The sequence below is a fragment of the Gavialis gangeticus genome, unplaced genomic scaffold, assembly GCF_001723915.1.
Source record: "Gavialis gangeticus isolate Ggan-Ray unplaced genomic scaffold, GavGan_comp1, whole genome shotgun sequence".
Lineage (NCBI taxonomy): Eukaryota > Metazoa > Chordata > Crocodylia > Gavialidae > Gavialis > Gavialis gangeticus.
The window spans coordinates 12,461,314-12,483,677 of NW_017728996.1; the positions used below are offsets into that span (position 1 = coordinate 12,461,314).

A 22,364-nucleotide genomic window follows, 5' to 3' on the forward strand; every position below is an offset into this window, starting at 1 on the left:
GGGGGGGGGGGGTGCAAAGGCCAGAAATTCAGTGAGAGAATGGGTGTCTAATTCCCTTAGGCTCCTTTGTAAATGCCAACCTATGCTTCTGATCATTTTAGCAGACGCAAACAGCTATTCTTGGAGAATGGGTGGGTCTTGGATCGGCGGGTGGAGTGCAGACAGAGTACTTCCTCTTCCTTCGCTTCCCATCAGACGCCTAAATAGAGGAGTTTTATGCTGACATATATCCCTTTAACAAAAGTCAGGTAATGGTTCCAAAGTGCACATTATACCCTGCATGCTCTAAATCTGCATATTCCTTCCAGAACCTGTTGAACTAATGCTGAACTGGCAGAGGAAGAAAAATCCCTTTTCTCTGCAGGTTGTTCTGTATACCTAGTGCTCCAACTCTGGTTTATGTATGCATTCAGAGTAAGTTCTCTGAGGAGTATCCTGCAGTCATTTCTCAGCTAGTGTGAACAAACTCATTAACAGCTCCTTTACTGGAATGATAAGTTGTTTCTTAATGAAGGGAAAAATAAATACCCTCGCTAATCCAGGCTCCATCACTAGAAGTCACACATCATTCTTAAAGACTCCTTATTTTCCACCAGAGACATTTGTGTACAGCCCTTAAACAAAATGAAAGAGCTGATTTTTCAGCCCTCTTGTACACTCCTACACAAGCTCCAATTACATAGGATTTTTTTAGATGTGCTTAGTAGTGTAGGCCGCATACCATCAGTTTAAGTAAAATAATAGTAATAGTAAAAATGACCTGACTCTTCACCCTTTGAAAAGGATGGAGGTTTATACTATTTCAGGCCAAGGCCTGGGACTAAGGAGATCTGGTTCTATTCCTCAATCTGCCACAGACCTGCTGTGTAGTGTTACTTTAGGGAAGTCACTTAAATTCCCTCTGCTTTAGTCCTCCCATTTGTAAAATGGAGACAATAATACTCTGCACACAAGGGGGCTGTAAAGGTTAATTAAATAGTGTTCTAAGGTGTTTTACTTCCTTGGGTGGAAAGTTGGATAAAAGTACAAAGTACTGTTTATCAACAGAGTTGGTTGGAAAATTTGAATTCTGAAAATTGTCAGGGGGAAAAAAGGGGACTTTGTCTGACTTCTTTGGTGTGAAGATTTCTTCCTTTTTCTTAGCAGCTGCTGCTGTTGTGGTGGTTGTTTTTCAAGGCCAACTGATTTATTTTGAACTTCAGAAATTTGGGGGCATGTTGAGTTTCCTGTGGAATGAGGCAGTAGGAAGTTTGGAGTAAAGGGCTTGGTGAGTATGAAGTTTTGGGGCATATGACCAAAGCATGCAGAGTTGTCAGGGCAGTATGAAGTTTTGAAGGATCCACTAAAGAAAAAAGGAAGGTTTATTAAACCACATGCTTCAGGGCATAAAACACCTTTTAAGTATTGGAGGCTGGAGAGAAACAATCCCTGGCACCAGGTAATCTCCTCAGTGCCTACCAAAGGGATTCTTCTTTCCATACTAGTATCTGGCAGTGGACGTGGTCAGACAGGACACTGAACTGCTCTAATCTAGTCTGGCAAATCCTCAGTTTGCAATTCCTGGTCCCTCCCCAAAATAGTAATGAAGAAATGCCTAGGGGAAAAGCTATGCTTTGTGCATCTCTTACTTTGCCAGTACTTCCAGGTTCTAGCTATCTGTGTGCTTTTCACATCTTGAATTTAATCTCTGCTAGATCCTTCCAAGTGTTTAGTCAGAGATGAAGCATGATCCCTTTTCTCGCGCAAGTAGTCTTACTTGTTCATTTGAGTCAGGTGAACGGGGATTGATTTTTATCAGTTTATAGGGCCAGCCTAGGAAAGACAGCATACAAAATAAAGGGAAAAAGCTTGCTATATCATTTGTGAATGTCACCTTGTGTATGAGTGTGATGGTGGATTCAAGGTTTGAATGAGCCACTACTATATCTGAGCCAAGTCTTCCAGCCCATAAGCATGGTGATTCAATGTGCTAGGTCGTCTCCACTTACCTCGAGCTACTACTATATCTGAGCCAAGTCTTCCAGCCCATAAGCATTGTGATTCAATGTGCTACATCATCTCCACTTATCTTGAGGGAATGCAAAACTAAAAAGAAGGTGTGGACTCACTTAGTGGAGTTAGTCCACAGCCCAGGGTAGAGGCAGCACACCAACACACATAATTTTGGTGTTTATACTTAAAGGTCTCAAGTTCCTCTGCCCGAGGCTGCTCCTCCCTCCCTTACAGCTGATGTGAAAGGAACCTTGGAACTTATAAAAGTCTACACTTAAACTGGTTGACAAAAGAGAAATTGAATCAATCCCTGAAAACAATAGATTTAACCCTGGGAACCTCTAACATGCTTGATCGGTTGCTAGTGCTTCTTATGCTGTGTATGCCTCCAAGGGATTCCCCTAGGATGTTGCTTTTAAGAAAAACATATATAAAAACTACCTACTGTGTAAATCTAACATCAGTTAGTGGTTTCCCAAGTACAACTTGTGGGACTGCTGTATACGCCTCAGACAAGAAAACGGTTACTGCAGTGTAGAGAGCTCTGCAAATAGAAAAGAGAACCTGGGAAGACAAAGAAAAATGAGTCTTTTTAGCAGTAACAAGGGAAATAACTTCTTGATTTTCCATCTGTGTAAAGGTCCCCTTTTCTCCTCTCTCCCCTGCTCTTACCCAATATGAGGCCGTACAGGTGGAACTGTTTCTCCTAGTATTTATTATTTACTTATAGATCAAGATTTGTTCTAACAGCATTAAAAAAAATCTAACACAAGCTCCAGGTGCTTGGATAAACTTAAAATGGCAGCTTGTACCCAAATACACTTTCTCAATTACCCACTAATGGCAATGTGAATAGAATAAAAAATGTAATGCATCTTACCAAAAAAACCCACGACCAAAACCCTTTGCCGCAGGCATCTTCCATCTTTTGGGAAGCCTTGGAGGAAATATGGGCCCTGTAGAAGGGTCAAGCGGCTACAGACCAGTGTAGCAAGTGACTTTCAAAGGCGTAGGCCCCTCAGGGAGAACAATGTGATGCAACCCCTTCTCTTTAATAGCAATGGAAATGTTGTTCAGCTGAATCTTTTGACAACCATGGCAGTATCTCAAGTAGAGGCAGTAGAATTGATGGCAGGCAGATGCAGGCTACCCAAGCTGCCCTGAAGTCACATGCATTAAGATTACTTCTCTATGTCTGCAGACATGGTCTCTTCTTGCTAAGAGCTGGGACCATCACAGGGGGCTGCTGCCAAAGGTAAGTTTTGAATCTGGGGCAAAACTGTATGAATCTTTTAAACCAAAGGCCACACTCTAAATACTTCCCTGTATGTTTATTTCCAAAAGTGCCTGCACTGTGTCTTCTCTCTAATGTTTTGACAGAGCTAGTGGACAACTGTTGTTTTTCTGCGCCAAAGCTGGCCATTATTTTTTGGCACAAGCCGGTGCATAGTTCCACCCAGAATACGATTGTTGTTTGCTGTGTGCATGCACAGTATTTCTTCTCTACATAGGACACTCAAAAGTAATAGGTGACATTCTGCACCCACTGAAGTCAATGGAAGTCTTGATATCAGTCTGAATTGAATTTAGCTTTCACCCATTATTCCTCAGCATTAAATAGCATCATCTTCACAGTATTGAATTGTGGGAACAGGTTACCCAGAGAGGTGGTAGCATCTCCATCCTCGGAGGTTTTTAAGACCAGGCTAAACAAAAGCCTCAGATGGGATGATCCAGTTGAGGATGGTCTTGCTTTGAGCAGGGGGTTGGATTAAATGGGTCTCTTCCAACCCTAATTTTCTATGATTCTAGCTGACAACTGCTTACTTTTACCCACTGCTGCTGGTTTGGTTTTTTGGGGTTTTTTTTCAAGGAGGATATGCTTTGCTTTCCATGCCGTGTCACATGGCTGTCCTTGTTCTTTTAGAGCTGGGCTGATAGCTATGATTAGCATTAACTTATGTATTGATTTATCTATTTTATGGGGAGAAAAGATAACTGGCACATTTGTTTTATATATAAAAAGTATATCTCTGGAGAATTACATCCATTTCATAGGCAGTGTACAGATGGAAGGTCAAACTTTTAGCCAAGTCTTGCATGTGTGTCAGTGCGTGGGTGTATGCAGATATGTTTTAGAGGGAAAAAAAACCCAACGTGTTTCAAAGAAGGAGTGCATAAAATGACTGAAATGATAACATTAAGACATGATATATATAGTGTCAGTGGAAAGAACATTTTCTTTTGAAAATGAAGCAAAATAGAGCAAATACACTCAGTCATTTCTTTAAATTCTGGGATTTAAAGCCAGTCTTCCCAGCAAACATAGTCATTAAAATGGATGTTTCTTCCAGCAGTAAAGAGTTAAGGGAAATGGCACTCAGTCTTAGAGGTGTTTGCGGTGCTGGACTTGTTAATCTGAATTTGCATTTGTTCAAATGAGAAGGGTCTGTATAAAGTGATCTGGATGAACATGAGCTGACAGTTGCTATGCATACAGACCTTCACCACACTGCATACGAGGGAAATAGTTTCCTTCCCAGTCTTTGACATTCTCTGTTCAGAAGATTTTTTATTTTAACCCGAGTCCTAATTGCCCTTCAGTATCAAAATTAATTGTGTTTTCTGCTAAAAGGCCAGTGCAGCTTAAGGTTACTCCAGGGTCCCAGCAGCCGATGCATCTTCTGTAAATGGCTTGATTGCCGTCTGTGGAGAGGAGTGCTGGGAGAGATTTGCTTGACCGAGGCTATACATTACAGTCCAATTAGTGTGAAGATCACTACATGAGTCTTTAACTTTATCTAGTAACTGTCGGAATCTCTAGCAGTGAGCGTGGAGCCAGGGAAGAGGGATGTAGACCCCACCTGGACGGTGTTAGAGAGACGGTACGGATTTCCCAAGCTCCCTCAAACTCCGACACAAGCGGCAGAGGGAGCAGCATCAGGAGCCAGGGGGGTTGGTATGTAGCATGGCTCTTCCTAAAAGCACTATGGCACCTTTCCCTGGGGAGCTTTATAACAGCAGCTGGACCCTTTATACATTTTTTCCCCTGTCATTTTCTCTTTTCTTTCCTTTTCTTACTTTCTTCTTGGCATCTCCTCTCTGGCTCCCTGTGACCCTTTTTTTGCCATTTGCTGTGCTGCTGATTTTACACAAGTGCATGGGGGATGCGGGGATACCCACAAGCCCTCGTTTAGAAGGGGTCAAACAGAAGCGTGACTTCTGAGATTTGTTCCCGTCTCTCTTTTCCCAGGACTATGGGACAACCAGAACTGGGCAGAAGAGAAAAATCATGTTTTCACTTGCTGGCCAGCAAGCAAGCAAAGGGGTTGTGATATCCTGTAAAGGGGTGTAGTAGTGGACATGCTAACTCAGTGAGTTGTGAGGCTCCAGATATTTTCCCTGGGGTGGGTTTGTGCAGTGACACACAGCAAATGAATTAGTACACAACAATGGTGAATGGTTATTTAAGCATCTTTGCCCATTCTTGACAGCAAATATCTCTGCAGTCATCATCTGCATATGCACACGGATAACATGTGCACACACATATTGCAACACGTGCATGCTCTACTAAGAATTGGCCTCTTGAAATACGGCTATATAATACATGTGAGCCCTGGCTGCTGCCCCACACATTTCAGTTGCCGGCTAGTTATTTCCTTGTAAGATATAGTACATCTTTCAACTTTGCCAGATCCATAATGGCAGAATTTCAAGAGGTTTGGGATTCCTGATCCTTTTGGATGTGCTTCCAAAAGCTTGGCTACTTACTCTACAATCAAAAACTCACTGAAGACTGTAGACTCTCATCTCGTATACTGTATAATGCAAAAACAGGTATATGGGTCAATAATTGACTTAGACATTGTAGACTAAATATATGCCACACACATGAATTTGAGCTGGAAACTGATTTTACATGCCTTAAACATTATGAATGGAGGGTAGGGAGGGAAGCTGAGGCACAAGCTAGGGGGAATAATTTGCTCAAATCATATAATAGCTTAATGGATGACTGAGGAGGAATCTGGGGGTCTCCAGTCTCCTACTCCAGTGCTCTAACCGTTCAGCATGGCACTACAAGTCCAGTGGTCTAATCACTGAGGAGGTAAGGATGCATATTGTACATAACATTCAAAATAATTATTTACAAAGGAAAATAAATCTTGGGAGCATTCCAGAAGACTTAGGATATTGCAAATGTGAAGAGAGCAAAAGGAAAGTATCCGTACAAATGAGACGTATCAGAAATTGCAGACTGTTTTTTTTTATTTTGGGAGACTTTTCCTTTTGTCACAATAAACCTGATCACGCCCCTGCTTACTGCTGAGTTTTCACCCCATGAGATTCTCATGTGGGCAAAAGAAACCAGAGCGAGATTGGGGGAGGCAATGGCCATGGAAAGATTTAGGCTAACTACATGGCATAACTGAATAAATTTGAGATGAAAATTTTTTTTAATGATTTAATGCATTCCAAGGAAGAAACTCAACAGAGGAAAATCCATATCCATGAGTCTTTTTAGCTGTGAAGGATTCATATTGTCTTCTGGAAGTATTAGAGTCATAAGTATTAGAGACTATAATGCACTGTGGTTTGCCTGTTGGACATTTGTCTTAACTCTGTCTTATCGTCAGTGTTCAAATGAATATAATCATTTGTATAACATCAGAAGTACTTTAGGTTAAAAATGTAACAGTACAGGACAAATGCATTTATAATTCAGGGACATAGGCGTCAATGGAGATTAAAGAGGAGAATTTAAGAATCAGTCTCCACCAAGTGTGCTAAAGAAGTCACTTCAGTAGATGGGAGCAGTAATAGGCTTTTATCTCTTAAGTGGGCCATTCACTAGAGGGGCATGTCTCACTTAGCCAGCCTGTTCCCCCACACTAAGTAAGTGTGTGTAATGCCTCTGAAATGAGTAGTATGGTAAGAAATTACAGCAAGGCTGAATTTGGCTTCATGAGGATAGCCTTCCAGTCCCCTGCAGGGCACAACACTGCACTTCTCCTGTTCCATCCTTGTTTTTAAATACCTCCCCCCTTGACTAGTAGAGGGTTATTGACCTAGTTTACATAGGATATAAATCAGTCTGGGTAAGAAGATTGTCTTAGAAGAAATCCCCCCCCATGTTATCAAAGTTCATGGATACTCCAATGAGTAAACAAGTAAAGGTTATTTCAACAGGATATTAGGAAGGGAAATAGTCAGGAAAGGAATGTATTCTTTTTACACGTTGAATATTTATCCAGTGGAACTCCCTGCCACAATACACTATTGAATAAGATTCAAGAAAAGTTGGATACTCGGGTTCGAGGAACGTCTATTACTGGAATACTTTGCACAGAAACAAACGCTCAGAGTGAAACAAGCCACCGTGCTTCACAGCAAAACCTAACCATTAATTGACAGGTTTTGTGAAAGAGGTTTCCCTTGTGGGCATGTTGTTTCATAATTGGTCACTAAAGGATTTCCTGTTCCTTCCTTTAAAACATCCAGTACCCACCACTGTCAGATACAGGATACAGGACTCCAAGGACAATAGTGATCCAAGAATACAAGCAATAATAATTAAAATTATCTCATGTTGTGCTGTTTTGTTTTTTTTCTTCTAAATGCTTGGCTTGATGTGGCAACAATTCCAGCATTTTCTGGCTCTCAATTCCAACCTTTTCTCTTTGCTTTCCTCTGAAGGAGCACGAAGGAAACCTCTGCGTGTCAGAAAGTTATGAAACAAAGGAGAAGCGTAGAGTGAATGGAAATATAAAAGTCAAAATGAAACCCTCCATCTTTCTGTCAAGTTGAAACAATAAATAATAATGGCATCTTGCATTTATATGGCACCTTTCACCCTGAAAGACTGGAAAGCTCTTTGGAAACTTTACGGATTACTGTATAGAAATGGGAATCGCTTTTCACACTTGCCTGTGAAAGGCAGCCATTTCTATAAACAGCTATAACATATAGCAACCCTTCACCACAATGCGGCACAGCTAAAGCCTGATCCTGAGCAATGCAGATCCTCAGTCCACCAGTATAAATCTCAGTGAAGCTCTGCTGATTGACACCAGCTGAGGATTGGGCCCAGTGACAGCTTCCCGTCCCCCCTCTCTCAGGATCAGCCCCATAGTGAGGAAGGAGGACTGCATGTAGATGATGGGGCTGTTTGATTCCAATCTGTGATATGTGACAATAGCAACAACACTTTTGCAATTAAAATCTCTAATTATTCAGCCAGCTCAGAATGAGAAGTGTGCTGTGATTTTAAAGAGCATGCTGCTGAAGTCCTTTTCCTGTGCATATGGTACAATTACCATATGACTGAAGGTCATTCTTTCTCAGTTTAGCCTGCTTATATGAAGGTGAAGGATGTGTGATCCAGTTCGAGCCAAAGCTAAGCTGTTAGGTCCATATTCAACTGTCCAGCACAGTGCGCAGCCAACATCACAGGAATTAAGGCAGAGAAGTTAAAAGGAGGTGGGTTACACTTTTTCTTTTTTGGAATATTTTCCCCCTGGATAACCCAAGCCAGATATCTGAAGAATATGTTGGATATTGCTGAGATGGCATATCGGTTCAAACGCTATGATCCTTAACGGAGCAAAATTCCTGTTGACTTTCGTGGGAGTTTTGTTCCATTGTGGATCACAGAATTGGGTTTCAGTGCAATGCACTAACTTCACTCCTCAGTCCTCTGCCACAGTGCTTGTACATACTGCAGTGCCACTTTTAAACCATCTATCTAGCACCTCTTAGTGGCTGGAGTGGAGCAAAAGGGTGGAATTGGGATCTCACATGAGAAAAATTGGCGCTTCAAAGTAAAGAGGTTTTCAAGACCCTTAAAAACAGTTTGGGCCTAATACCCCAATGTGTTTGCTTGGGAGCAGCTGAGTCACTTTGCTTGTAATCGGAAAGTGAAGGTATATACCATTTAAATAACCAATATCTACCTCACTTAGTCACAAGAAAGAAGCCATTTCCTTGCTTTTTAAAAAGCAATTTCATTTTTGCCTGAGATTTCAGCACCTGCTACCTTCTCATTCTCAAGCACAGTTGCATAAGCTTCTTAGGAGGCTGCAGTTACTTTGATGCAATGATCGGACTAGCTGGCAGAGGACGGGACAGACTTTGTGTTTGCTTTAGATCCCCAGCGATGGCTCATTGCAACTCAGAATAACTCTGCACATTCCAGCAATGCCAGGGATGTAAATGGAGTTGGACATGGGCAGGTGCTCCCCATTATGAGTCTCTATAAACTCTATTTCAGTGTCCAGAATAGCGTGTGGAAAGTTCCCTGCTCTCTTTCTGTCCCTGACTCTGCTATTCCATCTGCCCTAAGACCCGACTTTGTGGCACCCAGCCAAATTTAGATTTATTCACACCACATGCAATTAATGAGTTGTTCCAAGAAATGCACAGTTCCTCTTTTTCTTCCTTGCGCCCAACTTCTCTGTTGTCTGGCTGATTATGGGAGCTGGAGAAGGAGAGGAGGGCATGCCTCAATTTCACTGGAGACTGGAACAATGATTAAATATGTTAGTGTAAACCTTCTGCCAGGCACTGGTTGGCAGCAAAAAGGGCCAGGTTCATATTTTGGAGTACCCCACAAATTATACCAGTGGCTTGAACCCCACCCAGAAATCTGGGAACACTAAGTTTGCTGGGGTGTCCCATAAAAATAAAACTCCTTCCTTGCAAGCAGTCTAAACACAAAACCCCAAAATTGTTATAATGAATAAAAGCAAAACAAAAATAATTTTAAAATACTATTACTACAAAGCAAAGTCGATAGGTGGCACACTCTTGGGGGAGGCTTCACCCATACCCAGGCAGTCTGGGATTTGGGGCTGCCCAACAGCTAGTTCTGGGGGCCTGCACCCCTATGGGCAGCTATGGGCTGGAGAGGGGGACCCACACTGCTGAGCCTGAGCAACGCACAGGGGGTGCACAGGGGTGCACATGCAGTCCCTGAGAGCACTGGTGCCCCCCCCCCCGAGAGTGAGCACTTTCAGCTTAGGCAACGGGCGGTGGGGGGGAGGCAGGCAGAGCACTGATGCCTCCCCCACCCCTGGCACGAGAAGTGCTGCAGGCACTTCTGGGTTTGGCATCTGGCCATGGGGGAACCACTCCCCAGTCAGCAACTGGCCACAGAGGGACCCCCCCCACACACCGCTGATACCCCGGCACCACTGGAGCCACCTGCAGACAGTCCCCATTTGACCTGCTCTTGCCGCCGATGTCCCTGCTCACCGCCACCACCCCCCACTCCGCCTCTGACACCATCGCTGCCAACACCCCAACACCACCGCAGCCATATGCGGTTGGTCCCCACTCGGCCTGCCCTTGCCGCCGACGTCAGCACAGCCACTCATGGGCAGTCCCCACTCACTGCTGCCATCCCCCGCCACCAATACCATCACCACCACCTACGGGCAGTCACCATGCACCCCCAGCTTCAGGAAGCATGCATCGCCTATGCGGGCGAGTCCTATGAGCTTCCCCGTGGGTTCACTACACTGCAGAGAGATGCTGGAGAGTATGGGTCCATCTGCATTGCAAGGGGCTCTGTTGCTCCCGGAGAAGTGGTAGAGTACCGATCTCCACTTCCACATGGTGGCTTTGAGGGGTTAACTTTGGCTTTTGTCAGCGTACTGCGCCCCAAAATTCCTAGTCCCAATCCCAGATCTTCTGGGCAGAAAACTGCAAAAGAGCTCAGAGGAAAGGTCAGGCTTATATTGGCTTGGCTTGGGCCTGCATTGGGCAGCAGAAGCCAGCCAGGCCTCTACTGCAACAAGAAGAGCCTGGTCTCACTCTGAGTCTAACCATGCCAGGCTTTACTTTGGTCCAAATCTGCTGGCCAAACATATGGCTGGGGAGCAAGGCTGAAACATAATAGCTGTGAAACAGCAAGAAGTGCCCAGGCCTATGACTGCAGCCTGGACATCCAGTCTCAGGTATACACTATGCTGAAACATTACAATTACACAACAGAGAGGGCCAGGCCCATGTGGCCAGTAGCTGCCAGGACCCCATTCCTGGTCAGTTTGCACCAGGGATTAATACCCCCATGATATTATCCCACTCAAAGAAAGGAGAGGGGGAAGAGGGAGGAAATAGGGGTCTCAAACTCTGAGACAGACTTTATCTCTCTGTGCCTGAGGCTTTCCCTCTAAAAAGCATTTGCTTGCCTCTCCAGTGACACCCCCCTGCACCGCCCCCCACGGGGAGCAGTTTTTCTAACTTCCAATTCAACTGTGCGGCTCTTAGCAGCCCCAAGAGAAAATGAGAAAAACCTTGTTTGAGCTGTTCTTATATAACCTAGTGTGACATCACCCAAGCCTTGTCCAGTTAGGGAGAACCATGCTCCAGACTTTCTCTTGCTCAGTCTGCCTGGAGAATCTTCTGATTTGACATATTTTGCCCAGGTACAAGCCCCAGCTTTCCATGTGCATGGCCAGAACAACAGGGGCCATCTTGCCCACATAAAAGCACAACACACAAATAAAATACAATACAAAACAACCAAAAGCATACACTTTATTATACACAACCCATGTGTGTGTGGGTGTTACATTAGCACTGAGAGTATCAGCCTTGCATATCACCAACTGGCAATATTACAACATGAATACTGTGCAGTGTGAAAGATGTTTGTGGTCTTGTGTTGAGCGAGAGACATCTCTTTGGTCTTGGTCTCTAAAACATAAATATTGATCTTGTGGCCAGAATTGGAACCAGATGAAAGTGCAGTAGGGACAGGGTGTTCATACTTAGGTTAAAGTGATCTTGGCGCTAGTGGAAAAGATGTAGTATGTTCTCTACAACTTCCTTAGGGCAAATTCCTAAAAAATAAGAGTAGCCTCTTGAGAAATTTAAAAATGCAGACCTGCAAATTCATTCATTGGGCTTGTAACCACTGTTGATTTCAGCAGGTGCTCAAGAACTGGCTCCAAATGTGTTATGCCCTAGGTAGATAGCAGGTAGACATTGGGGACATCTAGGATTCTTTACCTAAGAGTAGAGAATCGCCAGCCTCGGCAAAGAATTAACCATCCAGAATAGTAATCGCAATGTTGAACAATGTGGAAAGAAAAAAGAAAGGCCAATTTATCAAATTAATACTTCCCAGCATGTGTTATACTGCCCTGTGAATACTGCATTTCTCAGTGCTTGGACCTTATACCTTCATTTACTTACAGGTGAAGTTCACATAGTTTATTTCACTTCCACCATTAAAAAGTTAGGATACTTGTATAATATATAGTGATATTTTCAAAGGCATAAAATGTTGCAAGGGGATAAACACCTGCTGAAAGTCAATAGGCACACCTACTTTATGTCTTGGAAAATCTCCATCCATTCTCACTCTTGTGATCAAGTGGCTGGCCTCGGTGATTTTTTTAGAGTTCACTTATAACAACTTCCTCTTAGATTTTGTGACTGACCATAGAATCATAAAATTATAGAAAACTAGTGTTGGTGGGGCCTCAGGAGGTCATCTAGTCTACCCCCTGCTCAAAGCATGATCAGCCCCAACTAGATCATCCTAGCCAAGGCTTTGTTAAGCCAGGTCTTAGAAAGCTCCCGGAATGAAGAATCCACAACCTCTCTGGTTAACCTGTTCCAGTATTTTACTAGCTTCCTAGTGAGAATTTTTTTCCTTATATCTAACCTAAATTTCCCTTGCTGCAACTTGAGATCATTGCTCCTTATTCTGTCATCTGCCACCACGGAGAACAGGCCAGCTCCATCCTCTTTGGACCCACCCCCGCCGGGAGTTAAAGGCTGCTATTAAATCTTTCCTCTCTGTCTCCTCTTCTCTAGACTAAATAAGTCCATTTCCCTCAGCCTCTCCTCATAAGTCATTCCCTCACCATTTTCATTGTCCCTGCTGGACTCTCTCTCATCCTTTCTGTAGTGGGGGCCCAAAGCTGGACACAGGACACCAGATGTGGCCTCCCCAGTGCTGAATAGAGGGGAATAATCAGTCACTTCCCTTGACCTGCTGGCAACAGTCCTACCAATGCAGTCCAGTATGCCATTAGCCTTCTTGGCAACAAGGGCACACTGATGGCTCATATTCAGCTTATAGTCCACTGTCACCCCCAGGTCCTTTTCTGCAGAGCTGCTGCCCAGCCAGTTGGTCCCCAGTCTGTCCTGGTGCATGGGATTGCTCCATCCTAAGTGCAGGACTTTGCACTTGTCCTTGTTGAACCTCATGAGATTCCTTTTGCTTCAGCCCTCCAATTTGTCAAGGTCTCTCTGAATCCTAGCCCTACCCTCCAGCATATCTCCAGCTTGTCAAGGCACTCTTCTGGAGATGGGAGGGGGAGAAGGGAGCTTTCCCGCCTCATAGGTGTGCACATGGCAAGGAGGGATCTGTCCCTGCCCCCTGTGCATCCCAGCTGCTGCTTGGCAGGTGGCAGGGGGTAGAGTGAGGCTGGGTAGAGGTGTGGCCTGGCAGCCTCCTTGGAGGGTCTGCCAGGGCTCGTGCAGGCAGGCTCTGAGCCTCCCACCACCCAGCAGGTGAATGCAGTTCCCAACAAGCTGCCTGGATTTGTGTACATGTCTTGAGTGTTTTGGGTTGTTCTCTATCCTGGGACAGAGGGACATAATTTATTCCTTTCCCTCCTTTGCATCCATTTTTAGAATAGCCCTGTTTGAGCTAGGACAGTGACTTGAAGTGGGAGCTAAGCAGAGAATATATCAAGCATCTGACCCACAGGCCCATGAAATGCAGTGTCATCATAACCCCACGGGAGTATCATTAGTCACTGAAGGAAGGGACTACAATCTTGCCCAGAGAAATCAATAGAAGGTCCTTGCCTAGTAACATAGAGCTAGCAGCACAGATGTTTATGTCTTTGCCCTTCACATACTTTGCTTTTCCTTCCTCTTGAGTCACCTTTTCACTTTATCCAGAATTTTATTTTCCTGATTCCTGCCTAAGTATAAATGAATAAATGTACTCGAAAGGACAAAGCCTGCAGTCCAAGTCCTCACGCAGCCATAATTTCCATTGGTCCCAATGTTTTTACATGTCCATTGGTTAGCTGTTCTTTCTGGCTGATGGGAACTGGAAACATATGCTCTGCAGCTAATTATCAGATCCATTTAGTCCAGAGCTGGTCCAACATAATATGATGTTCAACCACTGATTTATATAATTGTTACAGTTAGCTGTTACGGTATGTTGTTAAAAATGCTTTTAAAAATAGTGTTCAAATGAATGGGCCAAAAGTGCCCATCAGCAAAAGATTTAGATAAAGAAGCCAAGGAGACTCTCTAGTTCTTCAAACAGAGCCTCTTTTATTAAGACAAATAATCCCTCCGTGGAAGATCAACCAGGGACAAAGCTGGTGACTATAATTAAGAAGTGATAAAGTAAGGATCTAGTATTCCACTCAGTGATGGTTAGAGAAATCAGGACTCCTCTCCCATTCCTACGCCCACTGCTGACCTGGCATGTGACTTCTGCTTTCCGTGCCTTTTTGCCCATCCATAAAACAAATGCGTGTGTGTGTGTGTGTGTGTGTGTGTGTGTGTGTGTGTGTGTGTGTGTGTGTGTGTGTGTGTGTGTGTGTGTAGATATATATATATATATGTATATATATATATATACACACACACACACACACACACAACCCACCATACGTTCTGAGGAAGGTATGAGGCACAGTTAATAAACAGCTGCAAAATGTTTTGAAATCCTACAATGAAATGCTCTCCACAGGCAAAAGAGTAAATTTAATAAACGATGGAAAGTTGGCATTTGTTTCCAGATGTACCTGAGAGATTTAAGTGCTCTTTGTGTTGTGTATTGTAGCTATTCATATGGGTTTTTTTTACCTCACCTAATTCGTATTTAAATGTGAAAGAAACATCTTTTCATGCTCAATTAGACTCAACCTGAACGTGGCCCTGATTTCTTTTTTTGCCTTGGACGTTGAGCCAGAGTGCAACACACAATCTCCTGATGTCAAGGCCAGCAATAACTTTTGTTATTTGTATTATTTGAAGAGGTTATAATACGATGATAAGGGGAAAACATGTTATGGAGCCTTGGGGCCTTATTTAGGAAAACATGCTTTTAAAAAACAGAATCATAAGGAATAATAATTACAAGGCAGTAATCTGTGTGACTCCAGTTCAGCTGAGCACTTAAGCCTTTGTATGCATACACAAAGTGGAATGGAGGCACTGGGCCATTTTCTCAGCTTGCATCCATCAGGGCGACACCACCGCCAGCTTAAAACTAGTGTAGGATCTGGCCCATCGCGGTAATGGTAAGAGATGTAAATGGGATGCTCACGTTGGTTGCCTCCTAATGAAGGAAGGAGTCCCCCATGGCTATTTTGGAGGCATTTGAAGGTTCTGCCTCAGTGAAAGCAGTCCATGTTGAATTGAAAACCCTGAAATAGACTTTCTGTAGTGAGAAGGGAGATTTTAAAACTTCAGAAATGACACAGGGAATCCTTCAGTCTCTTCTCAAGACTTTAAAATGGATTACCCTTTAATCTATCCAAATGAATTGAAGCCTAAAGTCCATTTAATTCAAACACTTAGCCTCAGTCCCCTTGGCTTTTTATAAGACTTGGGCTCTGCCCTGTCTGAGCCACTTTTAGAAATAGAAACTAGACCCCTAAATCACTTAAGTATTTTGGTAAGGCAGGCTCTCCCACCAATACACTAACACTTGAAGCTTCACAATTGGCTACTGTCCAGCATTTTGAGCATAGGCACGTATGTTAAGGCACTAAAGCACAGGTTTCTGAAAGTAATCGGGTGCCTAATTCCCACTGAAATACTGTTAAAAAAAAGTTGGGTCTCACATGTCACCCATTGAGGGTACATGCAAGCATTACATGTAAATGTCCAGGCATGCAAGTGTTTGCAGGGCTTAAGTTGCTCTAAAATTGGTGCATCTGATCTAACGCTAGGTCTCATCAGACCAGAACTAACTTTAGATCATGGGTTAATCTGTCCTAAAATGGGTTAACCCAACCTAATGAACACTTGCACATGTTCCCAACCTCTCTCCACAGCCCCGGGGCTCTTTTGTTTTTACCATCTCTCCCCCAACCCAAACTTGACCAAGTTATCTTAATCCCTCACCCCACACCTGACAATTACCCCAAACCTGCCACCTCCCTCTGGTCCCAACATTTCCCCGAAACCCATCAGTCCTCCTTCCCCCCGGACTGACTTACCTTGTTCTGCCTGTGCTTCCTCCCAGCAAGTGGTGAATATCTGCACCTGGCTTCCCTATACACGATGCTGGGTTTTTCTAGCTAAAGATAATCTCTAGGTTTATTTCACTCTCGCAATGTGCTACGATGATTCCCATTATTATTTTGCACGTAACCTGTTTAACACTCAGAATTGGTTAATGTGCTATTACTAGTAAAAAACGCTAGAGGGCACCCGGTGGACAAATCGTGTCAGAACACAGAAAATGGCGATTTTAGCTGTGGGCGAGCACACACGTAATAAAAGCTTCACGGTAACATTACACCTGGTGGAACAATTGGCCACGGTAAAAATAAAACATGTTGGAGGTGGTCTAACTTGCCACAATAAATCAAAACCTACCATGATAAAAAAGTCGATGTGTACTTTCACATGCAACTAACCTAGCAAAATGGTTCTCTTTGGTGCTGTTTCATAACGTGTATCTCAACAACACACATCATGTACAAGGGCCCCTGATGATCCCGATTCAGGTTCTGGTAGCTTAAACTAATACTTGTTCACACCCATAGTGTTGCAAACGACCTGATCCCCTGAATTCACGTATAAATAACCAAGTGCCAGCATGGTTTCTCATACGCCGACCTGCATTCCAGACTTCTTCAACATGGCCACGAGACTTAGAGCAGGATGAAGGGCAATGGCTATCTGTCAGATTTAAAGGAGAAGTACTCAGTAAGTTAGCTAATGACTGAACAAAAATGTCCTGTGATTCTTTTTTGCCTCACATTTTACAAGTACACAAAATTATCCTAGTGAAATATGTCTTTAAGCTCAATCGATGAGAGTGGGTTTGGGCTGTTTCCATAGAATATATATACCAAACTCCCAGAGTGTTTGGTAGGATTGAAATACAATGGTTTTTTTTAATAATAATATTTTTCATCGCTCATAGGCCACTACTACTCATTCTTAACAAACTGTTGTCACCACATTTGTAGAATGTTCTCATTGTGTGTGGGGAGGAGGCTAACTGAGGTTTGTAATAAATAAAAAAGGGAAACCATCTGACAATTGTTTTGATGCAAAAAAAAATGCATTTTTGTGAAGGAAAGTACTTTTCATGCATTACTTAAGACAAGAAGGTCTCTGTTCTATTCAGACCCAAATGTATTCTATGTATGCAAGTGCATTATAGTTAAGGAGTTTTACTGTGATACCACTCCCAACTCATGCCTTAGCCTGCCTTAGTCAACCTAGCTGTAAATGGGTACCTGGTCACTTGAACTAGGGAGTTGAAGATGGCTGGATGCAATACTAATCACATTGCTGCCCCCTTGTGTACCATTGCCTAGAGAACGTGATGTCCTTTAACCATGAGAGCCCAATGGGCCTATTTTGACTTTAACATGACTCTAGGTAGACTTATCAATGCATGCATATCTCATTCAAGCATTATAGTACAGATAATAATGGGCCAGTTTCGTTTCTGACTTCTAGTCTCTTCATTACTCAGTAAAATACAATTACTTGGCTAAGCCTGAAGGATGTTTCTTTAAGTTTACGTATCTGAATCTTTCAGGAAAAATGTAAGAAATGTGGTTCCAAGTTAATCATTTTCAAGATCCATCATAACTCAAGATATTATTAGTATTAATTAATAATATGGACTGCTTGTTAGGTGCCTTCTAAACACAGAAATATGTTCTCTACTCCATAGTGATTATCTTCAGAAAGATATTAGGTGCATTAACAATTAGAGCTCTGTGAATGACGGATATTTGGGTTCACCAGTAATTCCAAAAAAAAAAATTAAAATACATTTTGTTTGATTCAAAATTATTTATTTCCCCTTTTTGATCCATCAAAATGTTTGTTTAAAAAATATATTTTAATTGAAGAAAAACAAAAGGAAAAAATCAAAATATTTTATTTTGAAAAATGCTGAAGTGAAACAGGCCAACTTTTTTTTTTTTTAAAGCAACATTGAGATGAATTAAAGAATTGTTTTGGCATAGCCAAATGTACATTTTTCACTAATTTACTTCACCCGGCTCTTTTACTAACAGAGGCAGGCTATACAGCAGTTCAAGCAGACTGATCAGATTAATATCTGGCACACAAACAGGTCCATGTTATGTGGTTGGCTGGCTGCTCTTTCTTTTTTTTCTTTTCTTCTTTCTTTATTTCTTTCTTTCCTTCTTTCCTTTCTATCCCCCAAAGCCTGACTACCTAATGAGTACTATCTGGTTAATTTCCCGTAGGCTTCAAAGCAGAAGCAGGTCAGTTGGTTTAATTATCAGCTACGGAGACCTGAAGGAACTTGAATTAAATTAAATATACAATAGCATTTTATGGATTCCTTCAAATCAACAAACACACAAGTTAAAAAGAACAGATTGTCTCACCTGTGGCTTAAAAAAGGTAAGAAAGCCTAAACAGCAAAATAATCCTGGTGTTACTATCCATTGCACAGGGTACATTTCCCTATGCACATGAACAGTCAGCAGCAACCACTTACTAAAGACAATGCAGTAGAAAACTGCACAAAGACACATGGAGAAGGACCTAAAAGATTTGTCTCCCAGTTCCCATCTTGCTTTGTTTTTAAAATTTACTCCTGTTCCCAATACATACTAGGCTGTCAATTAATTGTCAGACAGACTCAAATTATGCTTTGTTAAGTTTCAGGTTAAAAAAATCCATAAGATATCACTCAAGCCAATGGCATGTGCATCATTGCAAGAGACCGGCATGTAACACTTACTTCCATCGATTGGATCACTCACTGGGAGCTTTTTTGGCACAGGAGGGAAAAGTTTTCTTTTCAAATAGCCTTTTTTTTGTGTCCTAGATAAAGTGTGATGGAGGCTAAATAAGCAAAAGTGGGTTGCCATGCCTCCCAAGTTCACTTTTTTTTTCTTATTCTGGGAGTTATTATTGGCAAGTCTTTATTCGGAGATAGGCATGTAGAAGCAGCATTCATAAGGAAGGAAATCCAATTAATTTTGTTAGAAATCCAATAGTCTCCAAGTGAACACTCACTCCAACCGCAAATCTGCAAGTTTATAGAGCTGTTAAAGCACTAGGAGCATCCATGCAGCTGAAGATTGAGCTTAGGCACAGTACAGCCAGAGTGATATCTGTAATATCCCATAGAAATCCATTGAGAACACTTATGAAAGTGCAATATCCTTTAAACGTAACCTTGGTAATGAAAGGAAAGGGCTCCCATTCCTAAATAAAAAACAACAAGCCCCGACAGGTTGGAATTGATACCAGCATTTGCTGCTGCCTGAAACTCCTGCAGAGCATTGAGCAATGCAAGAGTGTCTATTATTTTTAACTGCTGGGTTATTGTCCATCTTTAAGGATGGGAGATTTTTAGGAGAGGCAATTAATAATAATAATAAAAAAAAAGTTTGCTGTCATTGCGGATGTCTCGATAAAAGACCCGGGGAGGAAAGGGGAGAGCGAATAAAGGAAGCTGAAGGAAGAAAGCAGAGGTCTGAGGCTCATTTCAAAGAGCAAAGCTCAGAGAGCCCTGCACGGAAGGTTCTTTATATATTGCACCACATTGAGTGACAAAATGGTAGCTGTCATAATGTGCCAGTTAACATGTCCAATATGAGCCGATCGTTTAGTGTCCCCTGGGATTAGAAGACAGAAACATGACAAAGAACAAAGAACTTGGATCAATAATGCTTGGGGAAATAAGACAGAGAAGGTTATTTACTCTGCATTGATCCGTTGCTGCAGTCGCGTAAACTTGGCCTGTTTTTCTTTTGTTAACCTTTAAGCTTGAGTATACTCACAAGCAACTAGGGAGCCAACTAACAGGTGTAGATTAAGGATCGAAGGAGGTCATCGTACTTCTGTCACCACTAGGCACCCATGTAACAACATCCCTGAAGAAATTTAAACATCAATAGCTATAATAAGGGCAAATTTATCAAGCTTGGCCTACTTTTGCTGGGAGCCTGGCTGTGTCCAGTCAGTTTGCCCTTGCTAAAGCTCAATTGATTTGGACATTCTTTTACTAGAGTTGATTATCAATTGTGACACAACAAATTTGTTAGCTTCCAAGCACTGAACTTGTTGTTGCCATTGGAGCCTCTGAAGTGAAAACACCTGGACGTGCTTAAGTTTTACCCTAGCTGGGGAAGAAAAGGAGAAGAGGCATTTGATGATCTCTCTGTAGGTAGTGCTGCACTGGAAGCATGTATTTGGGGCAGGATCATCTGAATTGTCATATTTGGAGAAAAGGGAATATGAAGCATAGAAAACATAGCAAGATTTTCAAGGGAACTCCTTGTAGGGGATAGATATAGCTAATTATCCTCTGACACATAAGTCATTTGTAATTCTTTCTATTCCCTGGTTAAACAGCAAAGTTTTTAAATAGGGAAATAATAATGTGCAACATGGGTGCGCGCAGCTACACGTGTAATTAGGTCAAAGAAATAAACTCAGTTTGCACTGGTGTTTATTGCACAGTTTGCACCGGTGTTTATTTCTCCCAGGTATAGCATTTACACACACACGCGCAAGTTGAGCTGGAGCAACCCCGAGCTGGCCCAGGGATCAGCTTTGGGCTCTGGGTCATGGTGCTGGGTGGAAGAGGGACTGGCTGGGGCACAAGGGTGCTATAATGCAGGGCTGGCAAGCTTGTACATGTGCAGTTAGCCCCCACACTGTAGCACCCTTGTGCCCTAGGCATCCCCCGTCACCGTCTACACGTGTGTTGGTGGTGTAAATTAGTCCGCCATAGGATAGTAATTGTCCCGGACAGTAGTATCCTATGCTGGAGTTAATTAATTTACTACACTGTGATATGGGTGCACATGTAGATAGTGATGCTTTACTGTGGAGCTAACTTCTCAACTCCACAGGAAAGCATACATACAGATGCACCCAGTGTGTAATATATATTTCAGCTGGTCTCTTCAGCTGAATAGTCATGCATTCTCAAGTTTATATCACTTTTTGTGTTTATGAAAATGTTCACCTATGCCAATAGGTTCTGGTTTAATATTTAGAATTTGTTTGCAAATATTCTGAAATACAGGGTTTTTTTATGAATGCTGCAATCAAATTGGAATGCAATCAAATTAAAAGTTACATTTGGACAGAGAATTCCCCACCTTCTCCCACAAATTTATTTTTGTCCCTTTTTTAAAAAAGATTAGGATTTTGTTTTTAAAAGTTCAGAAAAAAAATCACATTTTTATTATTATCACTTTTTTATTGTCATATATTATCATTGTTTCACAGCATGCCAGTAGTAATAGCTCACGATATAGCATAGAGGGAGCAAAAATTGGGATTTTCTTCCCTCTCAGAAATGGGAATAGGTTGTTTGCATTTCTTGACATGCATAGATACAGTGTGTGCCCCTTGCCCCATCACCCGTAAATGTATAGTGGCACTTAAGAGCACGGGAGGGAAAAGGCAGAGCTTTTAGGGCCTCAGAAATGACAGTAATTTGCATCGGGACCCTCTGTGTAAGCAGAGTGCATTGAGGCAGTTCTATTAAATCAATCTGTGGCAGAAAAAGAAGGGGCTGATTTCTGTGTTGGAGAACAAATGCAAATTGCATAGTCCTCGTTCGGATATATGCTGCTCAGCGCAATTTGGTACATATCAGAACTATTCTTACCAGCCAAAGGCCACCCACTTTTCTACATAAAATGGGCTAGTGGTCCCTCAGTCCTGCCACTAGGGTAAAAAACATTACCCCAATTAGCAATAACTGGAGTCCTTGGCCCAGAAGCTCTGCTGAATAAATACGCTTCTTGCCACTATGTGTATACCCCATAGGTCATAGCTTAGGCACCACAAGGGACCAGCATGAGGGGATGTGACAATGGAGTTATGCTGATTGTGCAGCTGAGTATCTTGTCGTAGTGACTGTGTAGTGTTCATATGGCATATATCAGGGCTGTGGATAGGAAATGGGCCTTAGGTAGGTACCAACTTGCTTTGAGCAGTCTGACCCAGAATCAGCTGCACCATGTTAGTGGGCAACATACCTTGGGATGTGGGACTTGTGAAGGAGGTGGCTGGACTATGCACTAGAAGAACCAAAAGGCTGTTCTAACTTCCTGGGTCAAGGCCTGAGGGACCAATCTTTTGGCCTAGGATTGTGACCTTTTATTCATTTTGCAATGTAACAT

At 42.6% G+C, this 22,364-nt stretch overlaps 1 long non-coding RNA gene across 4 annotated transcripts in view; it reads left to right on the plus strand.

Annotated features, from left to right (window-relative positions):
• LOC109288483 overlaps window positions 1-22,364 on the plus strand; it is a 65,259-nt gene that overhangs the window by 24,160 nt on the left and 18,735 nt on the right. The window contains exons 3-5 of one of the 4 annotated variants that reach the window (XR_002095158.1): window positions 4,798-4,951; window positions 5,246-5,366; window positions 7,693-7,807. The exons of 1 other annotated variant lie outside the window; for it this stretch is intronic. This is a non-coding gene — a long non-coding RNA (uncharacterized LOC109288483). Of the gene's footprint in view, window positions 1-4,797; window positions 4,952-5,245; window positions 5,885-7,692; window positions 7,808-22,364 lie in introns of those variants that run through there. 2 more of the 4 variants (XR_002095155.1, XR_002095156.1) reach the window with 2 other exon arrangements.